We start from the raw sequence: 5,747 nt of genomic DNA on the forward strand, positions 1-5,747 counted from the left end.
TGCCACTGCTGCTGCTGCTGCTGCTACTTCTCACGATGGCTGCTGCTGCTGCTGTTGTCGCACAGCACGAGCGCCAACGAACTGACAGCGACGCGAGCTGCTTCGGCTGCGCAAGTGGCGTTTGCATTGGCGGTTCGCGTTTTTTTTTTTTGCACACGTTTGGAGAGTCTCGACTTTGAAGTTTTGCCTGCCTGCCTGGCTGGCTGCTGAGTGGAGACTTTTTGCGGCTTACTGAAATGACAAAATGAGAAGCGGCATTAAAACCTTGATTATAAAATCAATTAGGCGAGCCAAAAATATGAGAAGTATTATAAATAATCATAAGCGCGACGTCTTGCTGTCTACAATTGCTCCTAATATTATAGTTATTATTATTATCATCATCATCATCATTAGCAATCAAGCTTAACGGTACGCGAAATATTTTTGGCAACTGTTTCGCACAAAAGATATTTGAACTCTCCCACCAACGGTTGCTACTCATTTCCTGCCCAAATCACCGGATATACTAATGACTATAAATGGATTAATTAAAACAAAAGCTGCAACTTTATGTTACAACCGTTTTTTTATGGCATAAAGTAGATATATATTCATATATATATATGTACACGGCTAAAAAGCATACATTTATGTAAGCTTTTCAGATTTTTCATACATATATCTAGAATTCAATTTGCATGCTAGGAAATGCCAGACGCAGATTACCTTTAATTGCGCATACGCCATGTACGACGAATGTCAATCAATGATTGCCTTTTTCCTTAATGCGCAAACTGTCATATGAAACAAAAGCAGCAAGTGTAAGAGTGTACTAGTCTGGTGTACTCTACTAGGTGATACCCTGTACACAAAAATTACTATGCATGCATATACTACATACACACAAGCATGCGTATTACACGTTGCGCAATTTATACTGTGGGAGCGCTTTTCCTTCCCTTAGCCCCACACAATGGAAAAGCAGCCTTAAATAACTCCCGTGCTTATAGGCCGATTATAGTACAATTTATACGACGTAAAAAAAAATAAAAACATTAACTTGTTCTGTGTCTGTTAGATGAGAATATGTTGCTTTTAACTTAACTGACAGGCCTGGCTAGATCAACTCAGCACTTCGAATCAATATACTTTACAGCATAAGATACGCCCGCTTATGCCTGTTACATAAAACTAAAATACCCTGAATCAACCCATTTGCAGTGGATAACAGGGTACAATAACTGCAATGAAAAATGGCAGGAAAATCTGTGCGTCAGCATTAGAAATTTACATCAACAATTATCAGATTAGGAGCTTGTGATATTTTACACAATTTTCCGATTCGTGTCGCGTTGCCAGCCGCTTATCTTTGGCATTTGTCGCACATTCATCTTCCGAATTCGGTCAATGCGCGCGCCAGGGCCATAAAAAGCACGCGGTGAGAAAGAGTTTTTGGGTTGAGGGAGAGGGAGAGCAGCAAGAGACAGGGCCGCACTCTCGGTGCTTCACTGTGGCTGTGCAGTTGTAAAAGGCAAAGTCAAAGTCGCAGCCAATTAAATGGCGATGATCTCATCGCCCACGTTTTGAGCCACAATTCGATTCTCAGCGCGTTGGCATTTTGGCCAGATCAAGTGTCGTAGTATTGTGGTGTAAGTCGATGTTGGCCAAAGCCGATCTTTGCCCCGACCCTTTACGCATTTTCCTTTTACTATTTATTTATTATACTTTTATTTGTCGACCCATTAAGAGCCGGCCTTTGTTAGAAAACACGTTTCTCAAAAGACACCCAGCCAAAACGAACCGAACCAAGCCAACAGCGTTGACCACATTCCATGAGAAAGAGAATTCGCCAGCTGTGCCGCCAGCTCTGTGAATTTCGGCTTTTTGGCTTTTGTTTATCTGCCCCGTTCAGTTGTTGTTGTTTCTGTTTGTCTTACAAATCACAAACATTATAAATCGGTGAAACCAACCGAAAAAAAAGGTGCTAAAAAATCTACATCAATTATTACTATTAATAATAAGCTGTCCAACATTGGGATTTGCATAAGATATGCCAGTAAAAATTACTTTTTGTATGTCTATTTGGCTTTTAGAGCCCCGGGCCTAACTCATACTTGGGTTTTGTCCGGTCGCTGAGTCAGTAATTAAATTTGCACATGACTTCGAGTTGCGCTTGAATTTGAATATGAATTCGAGTTTCGAGAGTTTTCAAGTTGAACAATTGAGGAAATCAACTGAACAATGTCCTTTAATGACCTTCGAGGTGCTAAAAATAAAGCCTTGCGGTTAAAGCAACTAAATCTAAAAGCTGATGGAACTATGAGTTAGGAGTTCAAATTCTGCCGAAATCATGAGATCATGAGCACGAATTGTTGAATCTAGCTTTATGCTAAGGCCTTGCTAATTTGCCTATGCGAACGGCAAACTTTCTAATGGGGTTTCTTTTTTTTTTTTGTATTTCGAATAGATCTGTCCCTGATCTCTTGCTCATTGACATAAGAATGAAATCAGCTTGGTCTACTTCTGTATGATCTGTTATTCATTTTTTGAAATTCGCTTAAAGTATAGAGTCTTCACACTCTATTATTCTCTTGTTCGAATGAGATCAGTCACGGGCTTTACAATATATAAAAGACAACAAGACTGAATAGTTGTCTCTGGGTTGCCGAATATAAAATACCCTTGCAAACATATAGTACATTAGATTTACTAAACACTTTTTAACATTACTCCTATCTTATATATACGATATAGTTTTAAAAAAGCCTGATGATCTGTAGACAGTCGAATAAACGGACATTAACTAGGTCTTTATTGTTGACCAGAATATATATATATTATTAAGGTTCCAGTTGTCAAATCTTCTATCCTTCCTTTGCAAAAGAAATAATGAATACTCTTAGCTAGAAAATAAGAACTTAAATAAATATAAATTCAGTAGAATTTCAGAGATTATATTCTCATTCTCAAGAAGAAATTGCTTCAGGCATTTGGATAACATGTTCGCCAAGCGTAAACTGACGTTAGCTACAAAATAAGAACTTCAATATATAGAAATTCAGCACACAATTTCAGAGATTATATTCTCATTCTCAAGAAGAAATTGCTTAAGGCATTTGGGTAACATGCTGGCCAAGCGTAAACTGACAGCTGACTGTTGTATAATTGACTTGGTATTGGTCAAGAATCAATGTGGCCTTTGCGCAGTTACAGCCCCCACCAATTGCTGCAGCATTGACAGCTTACTTTCAATTGCGACATCTAGTTAGCGCAGAAATTTAAGAGCCAAATAAAACGACACGATCGACTGGATCGGCTGCATCAGTTGCATGAATGAATCGCTTAATGAAGCGACGCGGCGCGGCATGACGCTGGCAATTGTGGACAGGCTGCAAAGTCTGGTCCAGGACTGGAGCTGGCGCGAACGCTGGCACTGGCACTGGCACTGACTCTGTGGTTGTGGTCAGTCGTCAGGCCTTATCCACCCGCAAAACGTCAAAGTCTTCGCCCGCCGCAGCTCTCTGCGGCCGGCAACATAATTCAGTTTTACGGTTCAGCAGCGATCCGCTTTTTTTCTGTATTTTGTCTGTTGCCCCACGATGCAGCAGAGCCTCGCTGCATGCTGCAAGCTGCAAGCGGCAAGCTGCATGCTAGCCAATTGTTGCAATGTGGCAAAGCAATCGATTTAAGCGCCGCCGCATAAATTGAAGGCAACGTAGCTGCTCCAATGTAGCTGCCAAAAGGTTCCTCCAATCTACAACAACATGATGAATTGTTTTCTTTGTCGACTTGTTGACTGCCAACTACAGTTGAAGTTGGAGCCTGCTTGTTGCCGCTGCTGGTGATGTGAATGATGAAGTAGGAAAAAATTGCAAATTGTATCAAAAATTTAAATTTTCGCTTTCATTATGCGGCGGTGGCGTCGCTGGCTGCATCCAATCCATGGCTGCCACTCAACGGCGGCATTTGCTAATGGACTGAATGCCTGTTGTTGTTGTTATTATTTTTGTTGTCGTTGTTGACTGTTGACTGTTGGCTGCTGCTGCTGCTGCTGCCTGCTGGCTGCTGCCTGCCATTGTTTTGGTTTATTTCTTTAACTTTTCCCTATTTTCAATTTTGACAGCCGCGTTTTTCACAAATAATGAGCTGCTTTTGTTCGCCCCCGATAAAAAGAAAAGCTAAAGCGTTCAAATAATTTATAGGCATTGACCACAGGCTGCTGGCTGCCAACTGTTGCGAGATACGCAGTTGATTCTGTAGCGGCAACTGTTGCACGGCGCGTATAAGCAATATGCGGCACCTACTACTACGAATACAACTATTACTACTACTGGCATTCACTTTCAACTAATTACGCGCATAAATTAAATGCAAAACATGCTTCATTGCAAATATCTGCAGCAAAAGTAAAATGAGGAACACAATCGCAGCTGGAGAAAGACAAAGAGACAGCCAGAGAAAATGAGACTTTGCAGATGCCAGAGCTAGAGACTTCAGGAATGCCAAAGATGTTTGGCGAAGCCAAGAAATGACATGCCATGCTCATGCTCATGCTTAGACCCATGCTCCCATGCACCCGGGCACCCGTGCAGCCGTGCTGCATTGCTCCTGCGACACTCAGCGTACAACTTCTCCAAGCGTGTGGCAGCCACAGCGGAGACGCAGTCGAAGACGCTGGCGGCGTCAGCAGACGATGCAATAACAATTACAACAACAATAACAACAAATCAAGATAAAAAAATATATAAGCAGCTCAGCTAAAGCCCAGATACTCTTACGAATTAGTTAATTAATATTTCGCAAGTAAATACTTATAGGTGTTTACTTGCTGAAATTAAAATTATATGTATAATTAAATAAGTAAAACCCTACTTAAAGGTAATTCATTGCTAGTTTATTTTTCTGTTAATTTATTAGTTACAAAAAATTAAATAGACTACATTCGTTAAATATGAGAAGCTGGACCACTTAAAAGTGCTTTAAAAGTCTAAAGATAAGAGCCAAGACATATATGTACAATATTACTAGTCCTCATTGATTGATTAACTCCCTAAAACTAAAACCCCAACTGTTTAAGCTCAAAATTTAAAAATTTACAGCCCTAAAAATACGCGTTGGAGCAATTATTGCGAATTCCACCGCAACAACAAAAAATGGGCGGAAAACTTTTTTTATTTCAAGAAAGTTCAATTTCATTTTAAAAAATCTGTTATTTCAAACGTGAATAACAAATTGCAGAAATACATTGATGTATGAATGATGACGTACGCTTGTATGTATTACACCAAAAGCTGATCCAATTATCTTCCCGCTGCGCTGCAAATTATGAAAACAACATATTTGTAACTATTGCCCTACTATGCGATTCTCATGAATTCAAGTAAGCCCTGCCGGTTTCAAAAACTTTTTACAAATACGTTGGCAATCTAATCATGCTCAGGCACTTGCTCTACATACTTTGTCTCCCTCCCTCTTCAGGTCTCACTCTCTCTCTCGCTCTCCCTCTCTCTTATTACACGTCTTTATTCCGCAATACAAGTCTTTATCTTTCTCTATGTTTGTGTCGGTGCACAGACTTGTTCTTTAAGAACTAGAGAGGTTGCGTTGTTTAATAAGGGGCAGCCCTCAAAGCACACTATAAATGTTATTAGTCAGCAAAACCAATCAAAGTGCAACACAACGAGGTTATTCCGGCATAATTGGAAGGGCATACGAACATATGACAGCAACAGCAACAACAACAACAGCTGCAATAACGACAACAA

The sequence above is a fragment of the Drosophila novamexicana genome, unplaced genomic scaffold, assembly GCF_003285875.2.
Source record: "Drosophila novamexicana strain 15010-1031.04,08,12 unplaced genomic scaffold, DnovRS2.1 tig00004555-arrow-pilon, whole genome shotgun sequence".
In the NCBI taxonomy this organism is placed as follows: domain Eukaryota; kingdom Metazoa; phylum Arthropoda; class Insecta; order Diptera; family Drosophilidae; genus Drosophila; species Drosophila novamexicana.